Source organism: Onychomys torridus, chromosome 1, assembly GCF_903995425.1.
Source record: "Onychomys torridus chromosome 1, mOncTor1.1, whole genome shotgun sequence".
NCBI lineage: Eukaryota > Metazoa > Chordata > Mammalia > Rodentia > Cricetidae > Onychomys > Onychomys torridus.
Window position 1 is genome coordinate 48,938,921 of NC_050443.1, and position 27,574 is coordinate 48,966,494.

Genomic DNA, 27,574 nt, shown 5'->3' on the forward strand with positions numbered 1-27,574 from the left:
AACTCAAGTCCTCTGCAATCACAACAAATGCTCTTAACCCCAGAGCCATGTCTCCACCCACCAAATTCACTTTTAGCATTAGCCGGGTCTCTTAGTTCTGTTCCCCTAGAGGCCCCTGACTGCCCCCTAGTGGCTTTGGTTTGCATTTCTCTAGTGATTAGTAATGCCGAGTTTTATTTCTGCCCTGTAACCACTGGGTGTTTGAAGGTATTTCTTGCAGAAACCTCTAGTTAGGTAGCTATCTTATTTTAAAATTAGATTATTTATTGAGTTTTTGGGTTCCTTATGTATTTTGACTATTAACTACTTATTAGATGTGTGGTTTGTCAGCGTTTACTTCTCTTCTATAGACTGTCTATGAGTAACAGAAAAATGCTCTCTATTGAGTGTTTTCTTTGATGTCTAGAGGGCGTTTATTTTTATATATTCCCATTTGTTTATTTTATTGTTTTGGGGGCATATCTAAAATCATCCCCTACCCCAAATCACCACCACAACACACACACACACACACACACACACACTGACACACACACACTGACACACACACACACACTGACACACACACACTGACACACACACACACTGACACACACACTGACACACACACACTGACACACACACACACTGACACACACACAGACACACACACTGACACACACACACACTGACACACACACACACTGACACACACACTGACACACACACAGACACACACACTGACACACACAGACACACACACACTGACACACACACTGACACACACACAGACACACACACTGACACACACAGACACACACACACTGACACACACACACTGACACACACACAGACACACACACAGACACACACAGACACACACACACACACACACACACACACACACACTGCCCAGACAAATGTTACTTATCGAATTTTCCTCTTACAATTTCTTTAGTAGTTTTGTGTTTTAGGAGTTACTTTTAGGTCTGAAGACATTTTTCATTAATTTTTTTCTGTAATATGAGATGGAGATAGAATTTTAATTTTGTATGTGCATGGATATTTTAAAGTCCCAATTCCACTTATTTAAGAGATTGCCCTTTTACCATTATAGCTTGTATACCTGGCATACACTAGCTGGTTATCTCTTATACCAGAGATATCTTAGTGGTTAAGAGCACCTCATGCTTTTTCAGTTGACCTGGGTTCAATTCTGAGCAACCACATGATTATTCAAAAACCCTCTGTAACTCCAGTTCCAGGAGATTCAAAACTTACAACAGCCATACACATGTAGTAAGAATAAACAAATCTTAAAAAACCCAGGTTGATCATGAATTCATGAGATCTTTCTTTCTTTGTTTAGTGTGCTTGTGTATGTGGTATGCCTGTGTATGTGCATGTGTGTTCACATGTGTGTTGCATATGGAGACCCAGAATTGACATTAAGTGGCTTCCTTGATCACTCTCTACTTTTTATTGGGAAAAGGTCTCTTGCCAAAACTCAAGATGACTAGCTGAGCTACCCTGCTTACCCAAGGGACCCTCTCTGCCTCCTGAGACTGGAACTATAGGAATCTGAAGGCTGGTTCTTGTGTGTGTATATCACACACTTTAGCATGAACTGTCTTCCCAGCCTCGTTTCTGGGATTTTCATTCTCTGTAACGTTGTAGCATATTTAGATATTAAGTGGTATTGTACCAAACTTCATTCTTTTTCTCATGATTATTTTGGTATATGGTCTTTTTATGGTTCCATGTGAATTTGAGATTCTTTTTATATTTATATGAAAAATATCACTGGAATTCTGCATTGAATCTGTAGATAACTTTAGTAGTAGTTTAGTAATAGTTTGAACATTTAAGCAATATTAAGACTTTTAATTCATTAACATAGGGCATTTTTCATTTGTTTGCAGTATTTCCGAAATTACTGTTCATTTTTTATTTTTCTAATTTTGTTTATATGTATGTATGTGGTTGTATGTGTGCATATGGTATATGTGTTGGTGTATGTGTATATGTATGTATGGTTGTGTGTGTATATGTGAGTATAGTGTGTGCTGGTGTGTGTATATGTATGTGTGTGTATATGTGTGCTGGTATGTGTGCATATATGTGTGCATGTAGAGACCAGATGTTGACTTCATTTGTCTTCAATTGCTCTCCACCTAACGTTTTTATTGAAACAACTTTTTTCATACAATACATTCTGATCACTGTTTCCCCTCCCCCAGCTCCTCCCCATCTCCTTCCCTACCCAACTCGATGCCCTTTACCCTTTCCCTCTCTATTTAGGAAACAACAGACAAACAAAAAACAAACCAGAATTAAAAAATTAAAAAAGGAAGATCTCTCTCTCTCTCTCTCTCTCTCTCTCTCTCTCTCTCTCTCACACACACACACACACACACACACACACACACACACCCATAAAAGCACAAGTTCAGAACCATAGTACACAAAAGACAAGTAAGAAAGAACATGCCTGTGAGACACTCTACAAAAATACCATGGCATTCACTTTTGTGTTGGCCAGCTACTGCTAGGCACGAGGATTAATTAAATATGGCTTGTATACCAATGAGACTCTAGTGGAGAACACTGATTTTTCCTTTGTAAGCGTGTGTGTGTGTGTGTGTGTGTGTGTGTGTGTGTGTGTGTGTGTGTGAACTGCAGATACCTTCTTGTTTGGGGTGGGAGCTCTTGTGCACTGATCCCTCTCAGCACTGGGACCCTTCTGGCTTGAACCTGTGTGGGCCCTGTGTATGTGCAGCCATGATATCTGAATTCAGCCCTAAGTGGGATGTTTTCCTTGAACTTCTCCCCTCAGGGCTTAGGGATCCTTGGGGAAGAAGAGGCAGAAAGATTATAACCAGAAGGAGTGGGAAGCTCCAATGAAACAGTGTCTTCCAGGCATGACAGGACAGATACACCTTGCTTTTCGAGGGAGGCTCTCTCTCTCTCTGGCTTGAGGCTGGCATATTCATCAAGGTTTGGTAGCTAATATATTCCCCATGTCTTCCTGTCTCTCACTCCCCAGTGCTGGGGTTACAAGCCTGTGCCACCACACCTGGCTTTTTACGTGTTACAGATGGGACTTAGGTTCTTGTGATTATGGGACAATCACTTCACCGACTGAGCTATTTCCCTAGCTTTTGGAATTAGTCTTTAGCAAGTGTTTTTAAATCATTAACTGAGAAGCCCTCCTCTTTCTCGCAGGCATAGAAGATGGTGTCTGCTGAGCAGGAGGTGTGTGCAGCATGCTTCACACACATCTGCATTGCATTCCCCACCTCCCATGTACCCAGCATACTTAGTGGTACTGTTCACACCTTACTGCTGATTACTTGGAAGGATTACATTTGTCTGGGTTCAGTTAACAGGCAACTGAAGTGTGAATCCAAACCTTTCTATTTCAAGAGGTCTTGCTTTTCTCACAATGACTAATGGGAGATTTCCGTTTGCTTGTTACTTCCATAGATGTGTATCAAGTGTGCAATATGAATAAAGGGTTTTTTTTTTCCATTTGTCAAAGACTCTGAGGTGTTCATGTACACAGATCACACAGAGGTAGCAAGGCATCTCCCGGGGCGTTTCCTCTGGAAATGCAGTCCGCACTGCCCCTGCGCCCCGCCTCTTGCCAGGGATTCCTGTTAAGCCTTGGTTCTCTCCCGCTCTGGGGAGGGAAAGCCAGTTCTCTATAGATCATTGCCATGTCTTTTTAGCAAGAGCCCTAGACAGCCACCATTGTTATGCTGGTACATTTCCTGGCCTGTGTACTGTCCGTGCACAACTAACACAGAGTTCCAAAAGGACTCGAGTTATCTGCTTATTTGACATATTTAAATATCTGGATGCCATAAATGATTGCAATCAAATTCTGATCAAAGATAAAGATATGCTAATGCAGTCTCATGGCTCTTAACTAGTTGGACTTAGTCAGGATCTATCCAGAGGAATTTACATAATGAAGAGCTGAGTGAGGGGCCTGGAACATGGAGATATTCCACAGTAAGTTTCTGAAGCTACCTCTCAAATGCTGTGCTGTTAGTGTATTCCTTCAGTACAATTTCAACTTACTTCTCTTGTTCTCACTGTCTCCAATCAGAGTCTTAGTGAGATAGTCAGACTTAGCTGTGTGCTAAGAAACATTTAAAGTGAGGCAGAGTCCAACAAAAGAAGGAATACAGTCTTTTTTTTTTAAAAAAGAGATTTATTTATTTTATTTTATATGTATGAACATTTTGCTTGCATGTAGGTGTATATAAAATGTGTGCCTTGTACCCTTGGAAATCAGAAAGAGTCATTAATGTCTGGAACTGGAGTTAGAGATGGTTGTGAGAATCCATGTGAGTGCTGGGAATAACCTGAGCAGACTCTCCAGCCCCAGGGATCAAGTTTATAGTCCAGCTTTCCCGCTTTCTGAGTTCTGTGTCGCAGAGAACCTACGAAATGGCTGTGATCCTCCCTCTTATTTCTAATAAAATATGCTCCATACTCAATGAATACGAAACTATGTAGGAAGCCGAAGAAGTCTCGAGTGAATGTGTACTGTTGTCATGGGAACGCCAGTGGCTCCGCCCCATAGGAGTGGCCAAAGCCTTACCCCCTGAAGCTCAGGACTGAAGGAAAGATTTTCCTTGGGAGTCTAAGTGCAAATGGGTGTCTAGTCCAAGTGTGTGCAAAGGCCGGCAACTGCAGCATCTTTGTCCATGTTTACCGCCTGAGACGGCTCACTGACAGACACTTCCTAGGGAGACTAGCTAGCCCCTCCCTGTGCTGTGCTTAACACACACGCTAAGGGGCCTGGTTTTATTGGTGGTTGGTCTCCAGCTTTCCTGTACCGGACTCTGTGTGTCTCTCCTTTCTGTATTTCCTTGCTGTCCCTGGTCAGGTTCCTAGGACCCAAACTTCAAAGGTTGGGCAAAACTACTTTGGACATCTCGAAGAGTCAGGCGCCACTAATTAAATTAAAACTGTCATCTCCCACAGTTCCTTTTAGGACAATAGTTGTCAAGTGATGCGTTCCAGACGTGTCTTCAGACGGCACCATCGTGGCGAGTTTAAGTCCCACTCTTACTAGAGACTTTGTTTCTACCCCCTTTCCATAATAAGATTTTTATATTGGAGCCATGAACATGCTTTATTAGACACAAGCTAAACAATATGCTTCTGGTACTCCGATTTTAACGCGATTTGTGCTGAATAAAGTTCTTGATGGCACTGTGGTTAGAACAAGCATGAACTTGACAGAGAGGTGTCTGGTCAGGTACACGTGCTGGTGAACCCGGAGTAGAAGGAGAGTCCAAGAATCCACTAGGGAACATATTCAGGAAGGTGCAGGTTCTAAACTCGGTTCTTAGGTTGTGCCTTGAGCAGGGGTTGTTAATGACTCTGTCATTCTCCCTCAGCTTTAGAAGGGCCTCAGTTAACTAAGCTAAACTCACGTGGGCTAGGTTCTAGAAGGAAGAATCCAGGAGCAGTCGAGCACATCAGTACATTTATGTGGTAATTACCAAGTCATTTCCCCATGAAGGTGCTCACATGATCATTCACAAGCCCAAGTCTTCCTCAGTACAGATGCTGCGATCCTAGAGGTGGTGGGGCTCTCCCAAGGCAGTCTAATATTTCTGCTCAGTTGCTACAGTTGGGGAGGGTCAGATGGGTGGAGGAAACAGGGACAATTGTCTAGGGTGTCAGGGAGGAAAATGAAGGCTATATGGATTTGGAAAAGGGACTGTACCTGACTGCTTTATACCATGGAGTTGATGTCCTCTTCTCTCTCTCTCTGTTGTCCAATGAGTGTTAGGCATTTTGGTAAGGTACCCTGAGTGAGAGTGTACACTGTCTCCATGATCTGAACATTCAAGTGGTTCCATCCTTCAGGCTGAGTGACTACCTCAGCTGAGAAAAGCCACAGCAGAATGGAAGTGTCAGGGAAGTGGGAACCGGTCGAGGTACCCTTCGGCCTCGTCCACAGAGGGCATCTGAGGTCGCCAGCTGACTTGTGAAAAGCCACTTTCGGCAGTAATCATGAAGACAGCGTCTCGGAGAGAATTTTTTTTTCTTTATGAGGATGCAGGGCATCCACAGACATAAAACGGAGAGAAATGCTTGTTAGTTATGGCGAAGGTGAAAGGCTTAGAAAACTGATTAGCGTAGCAGTGTGGTCAGACGGAAAGGAAGGCTCAGAAGCATAACCGTTAATTGGGTGCTTACCTACTAATTTGAGCTTGGATGTCAGCAGTGCCGCACTCCATTTCAAACCCGGGGTCAGACTTTAATGCTACATCATAAATTACGTAAAGGCACAACACTAACAATTAGATAATTATGGAGACTCATGCTGTTGCAATTTAACTGGGCAAGTTCAGGGCAAACATGACAGGGGAACGGCTTAACCCTCCAACTGCTGGCAGAAGTCTTCCCCCTCAGAGACAGAGCGAGTGCACGAGATGCTGCTGCTGGCTGAATTTCTGCACCTATGGGTTAACTAATTTCTTTCCAGTAGCTGGCTCCATCAGATGACCCGAGCAGACTCAGAAGAAATATTAGAGAAGTGTTAATTATGCTTTAGAAAAATCCAGCCTTTAAATCCATACCAGCTAACGCACCTGGTGGTGGGCTGGATTCCAGCTCAACTTTAAGCTGAAGCTTAAAATCAAAGCTTTTTTAAAAAAAATTTTAAAAAAAATTTTTTTTACAAGCATGAGACTTTCTGTAGATAGAATATGTGTATGTTCAATCCTAGCTCTCTCCATTAACATATGAATCAAAATAGAAGTCTCAAGGTCGATGTTTTATTCTCATTGTATTCTCGCTGGCAAACTAAATCAATGATGAAGGCCAGTTCATCTCCTGTGAATCGCAGGGCTGTGCTGGGGTTTCTGGGAAGCGCATCACTCACTCTTTGACTTGCTTAACAGTGTGTCTTGAGAACCTCTGTGTGCTGGGTCTGGGGAATAAAGATGTCAGGAGATAAGCATCCAAACATCACTCTGATTACGGGGTGGGGACCAGAGTCTGTGGAGGCTCATGTGCATACCATACATATGGTATGGTTTGGTCCTCACTGACAGGGGAAAGTTTGAGAAAGGCTGGGACCATGTCAGGTTTCCCCTCCCTTCACATAGGAAGGGGTGTTTTTGAAGAAATAGGTAAGTGTAAGAGCCTACAAAGTTGAAGGAGTAAGTGGCTCATGTCTAAGGAGAAAAGAGTAAAATAATGGACGGTTTTGTCTGACAAATGAAATCATGCTGTAACTTTACAAAAATAATATTATGAAGCTGAATTTTAGTACATGAATAGTTGTTTGCTCCAAATAGATTGGCTTCATCTGTCTTCAAGTGTTTCAAACAAAGACACATGTGATCAGCTCAGGCATTTCTACATATTCTAGATTCAGGGACCATGGAATTCAAGTCCACTGGATCCACTGGGCGTTCCATTTGCTTTATGTGCATTTTCTCAAGGCTTTGGGGTATGGGGAGCCCAACAGGAAGGGGCGTGGCTCACAGACCTAACCTAGAGCTGGAGAAAGAAAGGGAGCTCAGACTGAGAATCCCTGTGCATTTACCAAATGGACATCAGTAGCGCACCATAGTGGAAGCTTTCATGTGGCCCTGCTCATGTAGGTAGATGTATATGCATACATGTGTATATGCATATACGTGTGCGCATGTGGCTTGTGTGCATGCATTTGCGTGCCAGCAGATCTGGGTACACGGTCCTATGAGTTAGAATCAGGTCCCACCTGTAGGGAACGGGGCTCTTTCACTATGACTCTGCTTCTTGGTGGATGGGGGTGGGGGATGGGACTCTCAGAAAGCTAGCCTCTCTTCAGGCACTGAGCTAAGGACTTAGCTTACAAAGCCATCAACAGGACTGGAGAGGCAGGGTTTCATACAGGAGGGAAATCTTGGTGGGATGTTCTTCTGCTGAGTGGCTGTATCTAGAGTAATTGAGTACTGCATATTGCAGTCCTAAAGTAACTCACATGTGATGATTGATTACATACACACAAAACAGACCTGCAAAGTATAGAGAGCTGAACTAGCTCGTTAATTGGTGATAGTGATTTTGTGTGTGTGTGTGTGTGTGTGTGTGTGTGTGTGTGTGTGTGTGTGTGACACAAAGTGAAAAGGGGTAACATTCCACTAAAGTCATTCTTGAGCAGGAAAGGTCATCTTGGAGGACAGTGACGCTTCTGCGTGAAGCTGTTTTCAACACCTCACTGTCTTGTCTTTCTGTCTTTCTTAGCTAGTTGAATGGGTTGTTTCAGAATTAATATTTAATAAGCTCCATATCTTCCAACTTTCTTAAGCTCAGAATGCCTTTGAAGCCTGTCTGTCAGTGAGGCTGGTAAATATTGTAAATACCCTTGTTGATTACAGGAGTTTCAAAGGAGAATTGTTGGCATTTTTTCTAGGGATTTGGTATAATTCTTTTCTTTCCTTGTTCCCTCCTTCCTTTTGATTCTCTCCCTTTGCTTTTTTTTTTCTCGCTTTCTACCCACCTCCCTGGCTTCCTTCCATCCCTCCGTCCCTCTGTCCCTCCGTCCCTTCCTTCCTCCCTCCCTCCCTCCCTCCCTCCCTCCCTCCCTTCCTCCCTCCCTCCTTCCTTCCTTCCTTCCTTCCTTCCTTCCTTCCTTCCTTCCTTCCTTCCTTCCTTCTTCAGGGTGTCACTATGAAGCTCAGGCTGGTCTGAAACTTGTGATCCTCCTGCCTTAGCCTCCCAACTGCTGAGGTTCCATGTCTGAATTACTCACCTAGATAGGGTAATGTTTGTCTTATGTGCTCAAGAATCTTCAGTGGCCCAGATTTGAAAATGCCTAATAAAGTTTTCTCAACACACTCTCTGTATTAATAAGCTACCTTCTGAGACTCAGATCCATTTGCCCACTCCTCATCAGTTTCTTGGCCGGGGAGGGGCCCTGTCTGTCTTCCCTGTCTGTCTTCACCGTTGTGACTGTAAGGAGTATTACAGTGATGGCTCATTTTCAATATTGTGTTGGTATCAGGAAATTGAGTTTTTAGCCAAAATCATGTAGCCATCAGTAATAATAACTACATACAAGATTCTCTTAATCATTATAAATGGTACTAAAAATTAGTGAATATTAGTTTTCCTTCTTTGAACCATCTAGGAAAGGTACTGACTTTAAATTTTGGCTGGCCGTACATAACACTAAGTTAATCACTTACCACCCTTCATTGTCTTTGCCAAGCCAACTCAGGGGCAGGACCTCAACTTCAGTAAAGAAGATACTTTTTGTAAGAGGTACTGGGTATCGCTTGAGTACACTCACCTCACCCATTCTAACTAGATCTCTTCAGGGGACTTACCTGTCTTCACTTAGCTGTTTAGACCATGTTTAATGAGTGAAAAGACACTGATGCCTATTCTCAATGTGCTTCTCAAGGTGGCCCCTACGTTATTGCCCATTTGTCTTTCTTAATCGTCCTTTGCTTTAAATAGTGCTGAAGAAAGACGGGATGAAGAGGATTGCGGCAGTGCCCTTTCTCTTCCTCAGCATGGCCATCCTCTCATCTCTTCTTCTTTTCTATCTCTCTTCCTACCTAGGAGATAACAAGGTACATTGTTCTTAGGTCTGCATTCTGCATGTAATGCAGTGCCTTCTGAGATGTCGCTTCATATGCCAAGGGTCTCCTTGTTCTTCATAAAAGTGCCTTCTGTTCTGTACATGGACCATTGCTTCGAAGCTGCCCTTCAAAGATGGGTATTTGAGGACATTGTAAACTCACTGCCTCTGGAAATGACACCACAACATACAGACCCTTGACTATGAGCCTTTGTGCACTGGAGGATAGATGGCTAGAAATGTACAGCATCAGGTCAAAGGGCATGCGTGTCATACATCTATTCTCTAAAGAGTTGGTGGCAAGTCAGCTGCAGTACACTAACTACTGTTTGAAAGGGATCTTGAGATAGAATTTGACCAAATGGAGCTGGGTTCAGACCCGGAAATAAGTGAAATAAAGATGAAAGAAGAGTGGCGTGGGAGTAGATCTGTCAAGGCATGTCATTGGTCAGACAGAAGGGTCTGTCTTGTCCTGGGTGATTCCCAAATACTGGAACTAACAGGAGCCCAAGAGCTTCAGGCAGGAACAGTAGCATTCAGTATAATTTTTTTTAAAAGATGTTTGCCAAATATGGAGTTCATCCATTCAAAGGAGGCAAGACCCTTGTCATTAAATGTGTTCAAGTCAAGGCTGGCTGTGTCTGGCTCTGCATGTGCATGTCTGTATATGTGCATGCTTGAATGTTCATATGTGTTTCTGCACATACCTATGTGTATACATGTGGCTATGCTCATGTGTGCTTGTGTTTGTGAATATGTCTTCACATGCATGAATGTGAAATATTTGTGGGTATGTATTAATGTGTATGAGTATGTGAATTTGTATAGGGAAGTTGTGTGAAACCCTTTCCATGCTAGAGACACTGATTTATAATGAATAAATCAAAAATATCCAAATTGTAACTCATTTAAGATGTAAAGTTTTGTTCTTCCTAAAGCTGTCACCTCAATTTGGATTACGTAATACATAATATAACCAACCATTCTCTGATTTGGATTTGGGGCTTGCTTCACAGAAGGTAGTCGACAACTGGTATTGCAAACCTGGTCCAACATAGTTGGGGAGGTCATAGGTCCTAGTAGGGAACTAAATACCGTTATTTAGCTAAACTGGCATAGCATCAAATTGTATTCTAAATTTACGTTTATACCCACTGACAAATTCGATTTCCAACCTTCATCAGAGAAGCCGCCTTTTCTAGTGTGCTGTGGTGAGGCTGCAGAAGGCACTGAGGGTGAGGGTGAGGGCTCCTTGGTCTTAAACAAACCATTTCCACCATGCCCTCCAAGGCCCAGAGAACATGGAGGAAGAGGCACAGGACAGTTGTAGGAGTGGGAAGATTAGCAAAAGGCTGTGCACTGTTGTCTGTTAAGCAAGACACAGCCATCACAAACTTGCAGGAGCTTTGGACAGACGCCTGCACTGCCACTGTACAAGAATGGGCCTGTGGGTAGTCAGGCGCGGGCGTGGGGGGGGGGGGGGGGGGTTGGAAGAGAGCCTCAGAGGAGCTTAACTCCCTCTGTTGAACGCTTTCATGCTGATAGAGTCATGGAGAGGTAGAGTCACTTCCTTCGGTGGTCTACGTAATAGTGAACCCACCAGGCTTCAAGGAATACTTCCAATTCAGTGATCACAGTGACGACATTGCTTAAACTAAATTGGTCATAAAACAATGCCATATGTCTGTAGTCTGGGAATGGGACTGGTAGAGAGGGTCAGGGGATATTAACAGGGATAAATGGAGATAAGAAATGAGGGAGAGAATAATCAAGATCATGAAATTGTCAAAAACAAACAAAAATCAAATTGAATTAGTTAAAGAAACACACCTAGGAGACTCTTTTTTAATTATTATTTAATTTATAATTAATTTAATTTTACATATCAGCCCTGGATTCCCCCATCCTTCCTCCTCCCATCCCACCCAGCCTTTTCCCCCAACCCACTCCCCATTCCCACCTCCTCCAAGGCTCCCCTCCCCTGGGGATTCAGCTCAATGTGGTAGATTCAGTTGAGGCAGGTCAGTCCCTTCCTCCCTTCACCCAGGAGGACAAAAATGTCTCAGCATAGGCCCTAGGTTCTAAGAAACCAGCTCATGCACTAAGGACAGGTCCCATCCCCACTGCCTGGGGGCCTCCCAAACAGTTCAAGCTAATCCACTGTCTCACTTGTCCAGAGGGCCTGATCCAGTTCCACGGGGGCTCCTCAGTCATTGGTTCACAGTTTATGTATTTCCACTAGTTTGGCTATTTGTCCCTGTGCTTTTTTTCAATCATGGTCTTAATATCTCTTGCTCATATAATCTCTTTTCTCTCTCACCAACCGGACTCCTGAGCTCCACCTGGATCTCTGCATCTGCTTCCATCAGTCACTGGATGAAAGTTCTATCATGACAGTTAGATGGCCGTCCAATCACCAGAGTAGGTCAGTTCGGGCCTTCTCTGGACCATTGCCAGTAGTCTATTGTGGAAGTATCTTCGTGGATTTCTGGGGATCTCTTTAGCACTCTGCTTCTTCCTATTCCCACAGGGTCTTCATTTATCATGGTATCTCTTTTCCTTGTTCTCCCACCCTGTTCCTGATCCAGCTGGGACCTCCCACTCCCCTAAGCTCTCTTTCCCCTGACCCTTGCCCTCCATTATCCCCCCACCCCCACATCCAGTTTGCTTATGTAGATCTCATCCATTTCTCTGTTGTTGGGTGATCCCTGTGTCTTTCCTAGGGTCTTCTTTACTAGCTAGCCTCCCTGGAGCTGTGGGTTGCAGTCTGGTATCCTTTGTTTTACATCTAGTATCTACCTATGAGTGAGTACATACCATGTTTGTCTTTCTGAGTCTGGGTTGCCTCACTCAGCCTAGGCGATTCTTAGAGCCCACCTCTGGATATATGTGTGTGTGTGTGTGTGTGTGTGTGTGTGTGTGTGTGTGTATCTCTATGTGTGTGAATGTCTGTTGTATGTGTGTATGTGTGTGTGCCTGTGTGTTTCTGTGTGGGATGACATTTCCAGAGGCAGTTTGATTATGAGTTTCTGACTTAATCCATTGGGTAATTCCTTAAATGATTCCTGGTAGGATTGCCTTGTTGTCAGGGATATGGGGGTTTAAGTAGCAGCCTGTCTTGGACATATCTTGGCTTTTCCTTTCCCGTTTCTCCCTTTCCTCAGCTTCCAGTTCACAGAGAAGTGAAGAACGGCCTCTGGGCTGTGTTTCCAATGTCACGGTGTCCTGCCCAAGTGCAGGCACTAGTCAGGCATGGCTTGCACCCTTTGAAACCATGTGTTAGAAACAGACTTCCTTCCTCAAGTTGCTGCATCAGGTGTTTCATTCATGAAGATGAAAAGCTGAGTAATCCAGTCTCTCCAGGGTAACCAAGCTGCATATGTATGACTTCACTGACCATCATCCATCAAGTCCCTTTTTATAAGATGGATACAGCACAGAGCTGCACTGGATGTACAGATGGACAAGGCTCTCCAACCACAGAGCATACCATAGACTTAATGGCAACACAGTAAGGCCAGGGATTGTACAGAGTATGTTCCATGGGATGCCCCAGGTCATACCCAGAATAGGGATCAGTCTAGGCTGGAGGATTATTGTTCACTTAATATGGATATATTCCTTGGTTAGCAAGGGCAGAGAATTTCAAGCCAAGGCCAGGGAAGCTCAGAGAAGTGATCTTGGAGTGGGTATCTGACGCGTGGAGCCTGTGGTGAAAGTTAGTAAGAGAAGTTCTCTCTGGGTCTGCCAAAGACTTGGAGCTTCACTTTAAGATCAATGATATTTGGAGGGTTCTTAGTAGGAGACATTTGGCTTGTACTTTATCAGGTTGCCCTGGCATCATGGCAGGGAGTTCTTAGGATATATTTTCTCAGTCTTGGTTCCCAGTGGTGGGGTCATCATATTACAGAATGTTTAGCAGCATTCCCAGCCTCTTCTCATTAGTTGTCAAGAGTCCCAATGGGTCCCAAGATAGGGAATTCAAAAATATCTCCAGACATTGCCAAACACCCCCTGGTGGGGTAGGTGGGGGGTGGGGGATGTTGCTCTTGGCCGAGATCCCTAGTCTTTAAGGAATGAAATAACATATTAACCCAAATTTTAGAAGAGATCATGGTGAAAGTGTGGTTAGGAGGCAAGAGGTAGAATTGGCAGGTTTGGGCTATATGAGGAAGAACAAGAGAATTAAGGATGAAGCCATTTTGAGATATAGCAACCCAAATGGTGGGAGCTAAGAGTAGTTTCTATAGAAGAAAAAGGTTGTCCCAATTAGTGTATGTATGTATGTATGTATGTATGTATGTATGTATTTATTCATTTATTTGCTTACTTAATTTACAACTTGGCACAAACTAGAGTCATTTGGGAAGAGGGGTTCTCCATTGAAAAAATGTCCCTACCAGACTGGGTTGTAAGTGAGCTTGTGTCACATTTTCTTGATTAATGATTTATGCAGGAGGGCCTGCCCAATGGTGGTATCCTGGGCAGATGGTTCTGAGTTGTATAAAAGAGCAGGCAGAGCAAGCCATGTGGAGCAAGCTAGTTAACTGCATTCTTTCACGACTTCCTCATCAGTTCCTGTCTCCAGGTTCCTGCCTTGAGTTTCCTCAGTGACGGACAGTAACCTGAGAGCTGTAAGCTGAAGTAAACTCTTTCTGCTCCCAGTTGGTTTTGGTCATTGCATTTTGTCATAGAAACAGAAACCTTAATGAAGACAGTCATGAATTCCATTTTTTTTTTTTTTTTGAGAATTCTGACTTTGAGGAGCCTGAGGGGCATCCAGCAAAGCAAGAATCGTAGGTTCAGAAGAGTCTTGTACAGGTTCTGACTCAGAGTTTGGCAAGTGAAGGGCACCACCCCACAAAGGGTGGTGGGAATCATGCCCTTTCTGGCTGGCTCATTAATAGCATCATGGAATTGCCTGTATTGGGTGTCTTTACCAGTTCCATTCCTCATCCCTGTGACAACACAGGCAGTGGGGACAATTCCATGGAAGAAGAAATGGTTTGGGGGTCATGGTTTCAGAAGGTGTGGTCCATGATTACTTGACTCCACACACTTGGGCAAAACTGTGGAGGAGGAAACATATAGGAAAAATCTCTATTTTTTTATGGATAAGAAGCAGAGAGTGGGATCGAAAGGGGCCAGGTATAATATACCCTCAAGGACCTGCTTCCAGTGATCTACTTCCATCAGCTGGTTCCCATCTCCCAAGGTTCCCAGTGCCTCCCAACATAGTGCCATCGGCTGCCAATCAAGCATTGAAAACCAGAGACTGTGCCTGTCATACTTCAACTATGATGGTACCCAACTGTTTGAGGCACTGTATATAGGAATGTGCAGCCAGCTGTGAATGCTCAACACTGCCTGGTCATCCCCAAGGGCCACTGCACTGGGGAGAGATCCACATGGTTTCCTGACTAAGGAGGAAGGCCCAGCAAGCTTGACCTTTCTTGCTCTCAGCAGCTGAAGTGCTTCTTAAGTGATGGCTGAATGGTGGAAGCTATTACTCTAACTGTAATTTGTAATGGCTTTCTATCGCTTTGGAGAGAGCTGGGCCTCCTTGGGATGAAAGGTGACTTTTAAAAGTCAGTAATTATACTTCCAGCGAAAAATGTGTCGCTGGCACAGTGCATAACTACAGTATGCGGGGCATCCAAGAATTCATTCCTGGACAGGGCTTAGATTAATCATGGTTTCAATGCCCAGAGAACATGTTCTCAGTAGTTAACCATCCTCTTCCCTGCTCCTTAAAATGTGGACCTTGTAATCAAAAAACAGACACACCCTCAACTATAGCAGGCTGCTGTACTAAATAAAAAATTATAGTTATTATACACGGACTTCATAAGGAGCAAAGTCTAGTTACAACACATCTGGTAAACTCCATTAAAGAACTGAGTTATGTTCAGCGTGTGTTTTAATTAGCTCATGATAAACAAAGAATCAAAGGCCATTCCGCTCTGGTGGTTTTGATATTTACGACTGCCTTCACCTGCACTTACACACAGGTTTATGGAGTGTAAAAAAGGGAAGAGTTCGAGTGATGTTGTCTAGACATTTACTGTTTGTAGATCAGTTAGGAGGCTAGCCAGATGTGTGCAGTGGCCTTCAGAGCTGACTGGCTGTTCTGTTTTCACAGCATTTGGGGGTAAAGGTAGTCTCATCTTTCAGGATAGGATTTGCTATCAGAGCTTCAAGGTCATTCAGGTTTCTTTGTAGCTTGTGAAACTGTTTAAAGAACAATGTAGTTTAGTCTATGAGGTGAGATATAAGGGGAACCCTGTGCTTCTGGATGATGAGAGGTCTCAGGCTCCATTGAGAAACCATTTTCATAGGCGTGGACACTGAACCCCTAAACACCTCTATCCGTAGCCCCCCTAATTAACCTTACAATGAACACAAATGCTGAGCCGGTCAATGTAAAAGGCTCTAAGAAATTTTGCTGTAAGATCTTCTGAACTTTAATATCAACCAGGCAGAGCTGGAGATGTAGCTCAGTTGATGCAATGCTTGCTTAGCATGTATGAAGCTCTGGATACCCTTCTAGCTCCTCATAAAATCAGGTGCGTAGTTCATGCCTGTAATCCTAGCACTCAGGAGGAGGCAGGAGAATCAGAAGTTCAAGGTCATCCTCCATTGCACAGGAAGTTCAGGACCAGACTGGGATACACAAGTACCTGTCTTTGAAAAGAAAAATCTATCCTAGTTCTGTGAGTTTCATGTAAAGAATTCATTTTTATGTAACCTATTTGTGGGGGTGTGAAGGAGTCCTAGGATAAGCCTGTGAGTCTGGTTTGGGTGGCCATCTATAGTAGTTCCTGAATGTGGGGCTTCTTGAAAGAGCTCACCCCCTCCTTGCTCTCTGAGATGACCCTTGTCAGCCTCCACCTGGGCACTGACTTAAGGGTTTGGCTCTATTTCTATATTGTTTTCTTTCCAACTACTTTCCCTGTTCCTCTTTTCCTTTTAAAGGAGCCATGTTTGGAAGTACAGTAAATAGGCAGAGAGTGCAGAAATACCTCAGTGGACATGTGCATGTACATGCATTATACTTTCCATTCTCTTTAAGGAGTGAGATACCACAGCACCCAGACACATCCCTCAGGTTTCCTTTCAATTATTTTACTTCCCAGTTTCCCTAAAGGAATCATTCTGAATCCAAATTAGATGAATTTTGCCCCTGTTTGAAGGCTTTATAACTGGCCAAACAGAACACATCTTCTTTCACTTCTCTGAGATTAACAATGTTATCGCATATGGCTATATTTCTCCATCCTCTGCCCCAAGTGCTGTGTGATATTCCTCTGTATGAGTACATAACTTACTCTGTTCAGGTTACTGTGGTTGGAAATTTGCCTACATATAGTTTGAGTCTGTTGTCAATAAGGACTGACATTTTTGCACGTGACACACACAAGCATTTCTCTTCAACATATCCAGCTAACTTATGGGCTGGTCTCTGATCAACCAGGTTTGAGGGATGTTAATGAAGTCAGGCCTGACATAGTCCTTCTGTATCATCTCAGCTGCATGGATGTTTGCAATAAGCTTCATCACTGATGATCTCCAAGTGTTGTGTCTTTGGAAGGCAATGCTCACCATCAGTTGCCTGACACCAGTGGAGCACACCATCCTTCAGACCAGCGACTCACTGTGTGGTTCCTGAATTTGCAGCATGCACAAGCACCTGATCACCTGATAATTTGTGAGAGGGGTTCATTCTCAACTTTCCTCCTAAACCCACCATCAGATAAAGGACTTAGCTACTTGTGCTTAAAAAGTCCTCTGGAAGCTTCTCAAGCCTGATCACATCTGTTCTCTATCTGCATCACACATCTCAGCATCCACAAAACAAAAGGCACATGGAAGGAAACTGATTAATTTATTTTCCATTCATTCAATCAATCCATGCTGAGCACCTGGTAAGTCCGGAGCTGTCTTCTGCTTAATAAGCATCAGGGGTGTGAAGGTGGGTTAGTGATGGTCCTTGACCTTCAGAAACTCAAGGTCAGCAAATGGATATTGTACAGGGTGATGGGTGCCATGGAAACAGAAGAAGGGGAACAACCCTTTCTCCCAGGGAGGTCGGAGCATGTTCTTTTCAGGAGGAGAGCTGTTCATTTCAGTACTAGTTGAATTTAATCATAGAGTGGCTTCCTAAGCAAGTACCAGTTAATGATTGCACATTGCTGGTGGCTCTTAGATGTGAGAGCACAGTGACTTGTGTTATCCTTACTTCTGAGACCCAGGTGCTTAGAATGTACCAGACAACCATTAAATGTTGAGTAAATAGCTTTTCCATAGTTATTTCTTGGGGGCCTTGTATGTCATGCATTTGACCTTCAATTATGGAGTACCTACTGCATGACAGGAACTCTATTTGCTGCATCAGAGGTGAGTGACAATAAACCTAATCTCTATATGTCCCTAGACTAGCTTTAGTGTTCATAGTGGTTGTAGTTGCTGCAAATCCTACCATATTCCTGGTGGCTGTGGTCCCTAGGTGATGGTTGGTGTTAACTTGGTTGTATTAGCAAGCAGTTTGAATACTTGAGAAAGGCCACCCAAATGGCCATGGGGGCTGCACCAGACTGTATGTTTGCCCTGACTGATCAGAGGAAAGATGGCATAAGAAGGATATCAGTTCTTCGGGGTGTTGTCTACAAGATAAAAGTGTCTTTTTGATGGCAGGATACAACACATTGAAACCAGACAGATGAAAGGCAGTCTCAGTTATTCATACATGGGAATGAGAAGATGCTGCCAGCAAGAACTGCAGAGGAGGTTGCTCCAGGGACAGGGTGACACAGACTGATTCTGCAGGGACAGCTTCTGTATGGCCAGCAAGGTGGGCTTCAAGAGTGGGTCATGTGATTTTTGAAAACATGTGTGGGATCTTAGGTGGGGTGACTGCCGCTGGGACCAGTGATCAATGCCAGTATCTGGCCTTGGGATAAGTAGAGCAGGTGAATAGTTGTCTGAAAGTATGGTAGCCTGAGACAGGAAGTGGTAGAGATGTGGACTTGATCAAGAGCTTTGGCCAGAGAACTGGCCAGACTCAAGCCAGAGCTTCAAAACTGAGGGAAGACAGCATTTTGGGACAAGAAGGGTTAACACAGAAAAGATCGTGGAGTGATGGAGTCCCCCTTGGCTGCAATAGAGCATTTACCCAGCCTTTAATGGCTGCCTCTTACCCTCTTACCAACTTTTCTACTGGCGTAGCGGAGGAGAGACGTTGTTTCTGAGCAGTAAAAGGAATTCTTCAGCTACAAAGTTAGATAAGGTAAAATGCATACATTTTTCCCGTCATATTGAAGAAATGAGATGGATCCACAGGCCTCAATTTCAAGTTACTTGTGACAGAAGATACTCCTGAAATGTTGGATTTGGCCCAATAAACACTCTCGGCTTTTGTTTGAAATAGACCCAACTACAAGACCTGGCTGTGGTAGCCAACAGAGCTCTGCACAGAGCCTGTGCACCTTCTCTGGGGATTAGGTCCTAAAGGGAAGTGGCCTCTTTAGCTGTCTAAAGGATTCCATGAGCATGCTCCATGCTTGTGTCCTGCGGGGAGTGTGTCTACCATCTAGCAAAGCAAGAGATGAGTGTAATGTCAGAAACAAACTTCTGGGACTTTGGAGTCCATTTTTTTTTCTTTTCTGGAAGCCCTAAGTATGCAGGAATTAGGTGGGGGAGGGATGAGCTCATACTAAAGCACCCCCACCCCAGTGCTGTTAACTCTGCAAACTAGAGGTTTCAAGATTTGGTTTCTTGGATGCTCTCAGATGTGGTGGGCTAGCTGGATGGGACACTTAACAAGGACAGTTAGCTTCATACCAAGCCTTTAAACAATCCCTTTCCCAGTCAAGCTCCCATCCTCCTGGACCAACCCAGAGATGTAAACCTGAAGTTCAGTAAGAGAGACTGAACTGCATCTCTATTTAAAACACTCAGGTCCCAGGATGCAAGAGTAGAGTGGTGGGATGTTATTCTTGGTGGGTGTTCTGTTTGAAAGCTCAAACATCTCCACCCCTTTCGTATCATCCCAACCTCATAATTCATTGTTTATTTAAAAAAAGTCAACCAACTTCTACATTAACAACCAAAGCAAACAAGACAGAACCCATCACCGCTGTGCTTATTTTAGCAAGTTTATTTTTTAAGAAGATAAAAATCAATATTCTCCCTTGTGCAGCTGATGTCCTGGGGGATGGACTACAGGAATCATAGTTAAATTGCTGCTAGTCTGTCTGTGTGAAAGAAAAGGTCAATATTTTTTTTTTCCCTAGGAAGAAAGCGCTCTGCTTTCCTCTTGGGAGACCAGAGAATGCCTCGGTGGTAAATTGCTGGATTTTGTGTCCAGCTGGTTGTGAGGGATAATTCTACCCTTTGAATGAAAACACTCTCCCACTCGCTCACCCTCTGATTCTTCCTCGCGTTTCTCATATGCTCGGCTTGGAGTTTCCTCTGCTCTGTGTCACCATCTTATCCCTTATGCCCGGCAGGACTGTTCTAGCCCCAAAGCTCAGTGAAGAGGGAAGTCAGCTCTGAGGATTGTCTTTGAAGACTCCAGGTCTGAGACTCTCGACCAGTCAGGACATGTGGGGATTATGCCGAGGCAACACCATCCAGTCTCAGCTGCTTCAAACCACTGCAGTTTTAGGTTTTTACTCACGTTGCATGTCCTCTGACTGTCAACAGGGGACTCTACTCATTGGGATCATCCTGAGACTTGTACTGAAGGAGACCTCGTGTCACACTGGCCTTCCAAGTGTCATAGTTATGGAGCAGCTGAGTTAAGCATCACTCTTAAAGCTTTGCCTTTGCACGGCATGGATAGCTCACACTTACATTTTGTTGGCCTAAAGCAGACATATAACACTCTTACTTCCACATGCCCACAAGAAAGACAGAATCAGATTATCTGTGAATAGATCACTATGACAGTGACATGAATAAATTGGAGTTGAAATCTTGAAAGGACCTACAAGACCCTCTTCTGGATATTCCCACGACTCTCACATTTCTGAGAAGTCCGAGGATCTTTCTCCAGCATGGCGGCCCTATGCACATACTCAGTCTCTTGGGAGTTTTATGGTGAGGGGACTCACTGCTTCTCAAGGCGACTGTTGTGCTTCTGAGCAGTCCTTGTTTACTTAAACCACTCAGGGCCTGAGTTCGGCGCTTGGGCTCCTCTGTTCTCTTGCTGTGTGGCCCTGGTTATGAAGGTCACCTAGGTGTGTCTCTGTATCACTCTGTAAAATGGGACTCTTTATTCTTTTTTTTTTTTTTTTTTTTTAGCTGAGGATCGAACCCAGGGCCTTGCACTTGCGTACTTGCAAGCACTCTACCACTGAGCTAAATCCCTAACCCTTACAATGGGACTCTTATCATTCTTATTTGAAGAAGCTGAACTATGGAATGAATGAAATACAATGAAGTCTGTATTTGCTATGTGACTGCAAACAAAAGGCTCTGCCCCTGCTTTATTCTGACATAGGCTGCTGGCAGACTGAAGCAAAAATGAACAGTGTGTGTGTGTGTGTGTGTGTGTGTGTGTGTGTGTGTATCTGCTAATGGCAGATAGAAAAACTATTAAGTAATTATGAAAACAATTCTATCACATCTCTCTATCTATCAATCATCTATCTATCTGTCTATCTCTCTATCTATCTATCAATCATCTATCTATCTATCTATCTATCTATCATCCAAACATCTATCCCTCTATCTTTCTATCTCTCATCTATCTGTTCTGGTTAGGTTTTTTAAATTTATTTTTATTTATTTTAAGTTGACACAAGCCTGAATGGTCTGAGAAGAAGGAACCTGAATTTAGAAAATGCTGCCATCAGATTGGTTGTAGGTAAGCCTGTGGGGGTATTTTATTGATTGGCAATTGACATGAGAGGCCCAGGCCCACTGTGGGTGGTTCCACCCCTGGGAAGGTGGTCCTAGGTTGAATAAAAAAGCAGGATGAGTAAGCCATGGGGAGCAAGCCAGTAGGCATCATTCCTCCATGGTCTCTGCTTCAGTTCCTGCCTCCAGCTCCTGCCTTGACTTCCTCGGTGATGAACTATAAGCAGCAAGACTAAATAAACCATTTCTTCCCTGAGTTGGTTTTGGTCAGTGTTTTATTATAGAAATAGAACAAAGTAGGACACTGTCTATCTATATCAGTATTTTGGAACCATCTCTCTTTAAAAAGCTTGAGAAGACCAGTGACAGGGAAGTTTATTTATAATTTGCTCAATCATATCAGTAAGGTATTTATTTAAAAAGATGGGATTTTATTTTTGTCCTTTCTCTATTTCCAATTTGCTGGCTGGAGTGTATCTCCTTCTCCTTCTTTGCTAACTCTAAATTATTCACGCCTCACTTTCTATTCAGGTTTTACTGCCCTCAAGGCCTATATTTACCCTACAGAATATTATGTGATTGCCTACAATTTAAAGTATCTTGGAACTATATTTAATTTCATGGTGTCCACCCCCACTTTTTCAAATGAATGAGCATGTGTCTCCCACAGCAACTAGCACTTAGGAAGTCCTTGTCACCTGGTCACTCTCCTCTTTCCTTTGGGTAATCTTGGGGGACACTGGACTGCCATCTTTCAGTGTTTAAACTCAATATGCTAAAAGAAATTCAGAAATGAGTTGTTGTCATTGCCCTTAATAAAATATCGCCATCATTTTGGACAAATGGCTCCCTGGGACATCTGGTTACTCTCTGAGTGATGGTGACAGGGAGAAGCAATAGCTCTTTGAAGAATGGCTCAGGCATTCAAGAGCAGTGGGCCAGCAGAATCCACAGTGGGGTCAAGGGAATGCCTCACAGGAATCTGTAGTATTTGAGTAAGAAAGCAGTCCTGGACAGTGCTTCCCTTTGAAACCAGTGTGCTGAATGAAGGCAAGGCTTGACAACTTTACTAGCAGATTGGACAAGGTCTTGCTATGTAATCCAGGATGGCCAAGAAGTTTAGTTTAGTCCAGCTTCTCACTCATGATCCTCCTGCCTCCACTTCCTGAGTGCTATCAGGAGATGTTCATTACTGTGCCTGGTTTTGTCTGATATTTCTGTATCACAGGCTCATTTAAAAATTATTCTCTATGTACTGATTTAAAAATTCCCTTCAATAGACACTTCTAGCAACAACTATGAAATAAAAATAATCTGAAATTTCAACTGTTGCCTAATAAAGTTCATGGGAAATATGAGATGATTATTCCAGTATAAGAAAGTCTGAACTTGCACACAGGATTATAAAGCCCCAAAGGACATTTGTTGCAATGTTTAGCTGAATGTTTAGATGATGTGAGGAACATAGGCTTAACTTGAATGCCACACACCTGAGGATTCAATGCCTTTAGTGTGCCTTTCAGCTTTCACAGGAGCAAAATACCAGTTTTTTTTACACCAGGGCCTCAGCCTCATTGAAAGTTAGGTGAACACACAAAGCTGCTGATGAAATTGCATTGGAATTTACCTTTCTAGCTGCGATTTGACTTATTAATCATTGAAACAACACTTTGCTTATCTGTGTTAATAGGTTGCTCAAATACCTTGTGTTTGAAAACTTCCTTTCATGTGTTCCTTTTAGTTTATTGCAATTCCTAATTATTAATTTATTTTTCTCTTCTTTGTTTTGTGTGTGCATGTCTGTGTGTGTGCCAATGTGTGTGTGGCACCTGCATGTGTGTGCATGTGGAGAGGAAAGGACAACCTCAGGTGTCATTCCTCAGGCACTGCCCACCTTGATTCTTTTGAGGCAGGGTCTCTCACTGGTTTGAAACTTGCCAAGTAGGCCAGGCTGCCTGTCTCCGCCTCCACAGTCCTGGGATTGCAAATGCTCCCTAGCACGCTCAGTTTTTCATATTGGTCCTGGAATCAGATTAAGGTCCACATGCTTGCAAGGCACATGCTTTACCAATTGAAATATCTTCTTACCCTGAATTTTATGATTTCTTTATCATCATCATCATTTTACTGATTCTGCTCAACGTTCAACAGTCTCTTTCATCAGAAGGCTCATGTAGTTTTGCTTGTAATTTTAAGTTGTTTCCATGAGTTTCTTTCTGTGTGTGTGCTTTTAAGAGATTCATTTGTTTTATTTTATGTGTATGAGAGTTTTCCTTGCTTGTCTGTATGTGCACCACCCACAGAGGCCAGAAGAGGGCACTGAATCCCCTGGAGCCAGAGTTACCAGCATTGTGAGCCTCCATGGGGTGCTGTGAGCTGAACTTGATTCTCCAAGAGCAGCGATTGCTTTAACCAGCCTCTCCTCCATTTTTAAAGACATGGCTGTCTGTGCCATGAATCAATCTTCTACATCGCTTGTTTTCTCCTGAACCTTTCTCTTCCTAATTTTTAGAACTATTTAAGAGATCTCTTTGACTTTTTCTTCCAATCTTTTTTTAAATCAGCCACATTTCTTCACTTTCCAAGAGCTTAATCCAGCACCTACTACTGTTCCTGCTTTTATTTTACAGATTCAGTACATGCAGGCTTTTGGTGGGGTTATGGATCGTTCTTTTCCATTTCCTGACATATTTATAATCCTTGGAGTAAATGTTTCATATTTAACTTCCTCCTGCATGTTACTCCCTATACTCAAATCACTATGGATTCTTGTCTGAATGTTTAATTTATGGATGAGAAATGTGTTGGTCAGTGTAGTGGGGGAGGGGGTTTGGCATTTGTGACACTGAGCATTTCTGTTTCAGCACATGAGAGCCTTGGTCCATTCAGGATGCTATAACATGATACCTTTGACCAGGTAGTTTATAAATGGCAGAATTAATTGCTCACAATTATGGAGGCTAGGAAGTCCAAGCTCAATGTGCTTGTTGATTTGGTATTTAGTGAGGGCCCTTTCCCTACAGTGAGGGACTTTTTACTCCAACATCCAGTAGCAGATGGGACACTCCATCTTCCCCTCCAGTAGGGGGTGACCTTGTAGCATAATTACCTCGCCAGGTCCCCACCTCTAAACAATATTGCTTCGGACATTTGGTCTCAATACTTGAGTGTGATAGGATATAGACTTTCTCACACAGTAGCCGGCCACTGTGGCGGAGATGGCTGTGGGTAGCCCGACTTTCTGGGCACCCTCCAGGTTGTGATGTGGGGATCTTTGGAGTAAAGATCTGCCACCCATCACCACCCTCGCTCTCATCAGACCACTTAGCCACTTGATGTTAGGGCTCAGGCTCCTGGCTTTAGTCTGGAGGTCATGTACTCTGACTCAGGTGCGCTAGAGTGGGAAAGCCTAGGTGTCCACGGGAGGGCACTGTCCTGTCAACTCTTCCCGTGATCCATCCCGCTCTGCTTCACAGTTTCTTCTCGGGACCGCTGACCCTGGCGCCTTCTCCTGACTTTCTTGCACTTGTTATGACAATAACAGTAAACCTTAAAAATCAACATAGAACTTAATCACTGATTCCCGCCCTTTAGTTTAAAGCAATAAACTAGGGGCTGAGAAGCAAGCTCAATTAGTAAAGTGCTTGCTATGCAAGCAGAATTTGGATTCCTGGCACCCACATAAAAAGCCAGTGATGGTGACGTGCACCTCTAATTCTAGCCCTGAACTGGGCAGAAATGGAAGCATCCCTAAATCTCCCTTGAAAAATCGGTGAGTTCCACTTTTCAGTAAGAGACTCTGACTCAAAAACTAAGATGGAGGGTGAGTGAAGACACCTAATATCGACCTTTGGCCTCCACATGCACAATACAGTATGTGCACAAATGCATGTGCACACACATGTGCCGACACACACAACAAAAGAATAAAAATGCAAGCTATGTTACCTGGTGGCTCCACCATCTCACCCATAGTTTCTTAGTACAGGTCTGGATTTAGTTTCATACATGTCTGTTATTTCCCATGGTAAGTTTTGAAAAAGGTAACATAAACAGATGTATACAGTCAGGCACCTAGAACAAGAAACGCTCTGAATTCATTCTTAGTAGTATAGTTGGTACCTAAGTACCTGACTTCTCTTGGTCTGTGACCCAGGAAATGAAAAATAGGCTTACTGAAGACTTTAAAGAGAGGGACATTACTATGATACTTTATTTAGCAAAGTAGGTATAATTCTAGCCCACCACTCCCCAAGTCAGTGGGAGCAGGATCACATTCCTTGAAAGCCTTTGCATATATTTCTCTTCCCATGTTGTGGGATAGTAATGCTGTCTTCCTCCAGTGCTGGTGTGAGGGCTGAAGGAACACCTAGTGCCCGGCACAAAGTGGCTCCCCAACAGCTGTTTCCTCTGCATCTTCCCCAGGGGATCTTGCGGTGATTTCATTGAAAATATTCAGGGTTGTCCAAAATAAAGGCTGTCTAACTCTTTTGATACTCTCTCATGCACCCCTAATCTGAAGAGTGGTATAATTTGTGACTGATGGCTGCTTAAAGGGCTGTGGCTCGAAGGGGTTGGGAAGGTTGTTCTATGCAGATGCCTTCTCACCCCTGGGAACACTGTGGTTCATGGGCTAAGAGAGCACAGTGGATATGGTGACAGAGCTCTGATCTGTATCAAGCTCTCCTAGTTCTCTGTGGAAAGGGGCAAGAACTGCCCAGCACTTGCCAGGTATTGATCAGGTGTCCCCATTTAATCCTCTCAAAAGAAAAGGACTTCTGCAGTCCATTAGGAAGAGAAGGCTCTGAGAGGTTGTGGATAGGAGCCCTGCAGGTGGGGCTGGGTCCTAGAGCCAGTGAAACTTCACAGAGTCATACACACACACACACACACACACACACACACACACACACACACATTTCTTCATGGAGCTTCTACACCAGAGACCATCAGCAGACTGTCCACAAATCCTATTGGCATGCTTCCTTTCTTGTACATCAGATAAGGCAACTGACTTGCAGTCAGCAAGGCATGAAATGCAAACCCCCTGGATTTGGGACAGTCTCTCTCCAAGTCAAATGTGCCAAATGGAGGGTAGGACCCTCTCCTGGTTTAAAGGTTCCTCTTCCCAGTTTACAAGTTCTCAGAGTTGAATCTGTGAAGTATAGCTTGCTAGAATGCAAATCCCCAATGTTGTTGGAACATCGAACCCCGCTGCTGATAGAGGTGGGGGTTGGGTATTACCTATGATTTATTGCCCCCCCCCCCTCTCTCTGGTTTTTCGAGACAGGGTTTCTCTGTGTAGCTTTGTACCTTTCCTGGAAATCACTTTGTAGACCAGGCTGGCCTTGAACTCACAGAGATCCGCCTGCCTCTGCCTCCCGAGTGTTGGGATTAAAGGCGTGTACCACCAACACCCGGCCTATGACTCTCTTCAAACTCTCTCCATGAGCTTCTTCTACTGTCCTAACAAGATTGTCTCTCTTCAGGTCATCACGTCTGGCTGGTTTAGCTCAGTTAGTCATGCAGCCCAGGAGATGTGTGCTCTCTGGTATAAATCTCCAGATGTTTTATGGACCAATAATGTCCAAGGTATACATGGACTCTTGCAGCCTGGTAATTACCACTGACTTCCTTTCTGGACCCTTCCCCATAAAGAGCCTCCTCTCTGGGCATCTCTGGCATCTCCTTTTCTCCAAGGCTGGACTTGGAACTACTAGGCTCCTAATTATCCATCCTGCTCAGGGAATCTCTGTGTGGGGTTTTCAGGTCAGCCTCTGATGGAGGGGTGGTGGACGGAGTCGCTGACTTTGATTAAAGAGCTGTGATGAATCAAGATAAAACGGACATCTCATTTCTTTCCCAGTAAACTAATCTCGTGGACCAAACTTAAAGGTGAATTGTCTTTTTTTTCTTTGTGGGAAACGGGTAAATTTGACCAAAATTTACTATAATTTCTGTCTCAAATCACGGTTGTTTAATCAAATAAGGACTCACATGATGATTCAGTGGAGACCCCCCCCCCCAAATCAAATCTGAGCAATTATTCTGGAATTCAAAGCCACATTAAGTCCATTTACTGCCTCCCTTGGCTGGTGAACCCCACCGGAGAGGACCTGACCACTT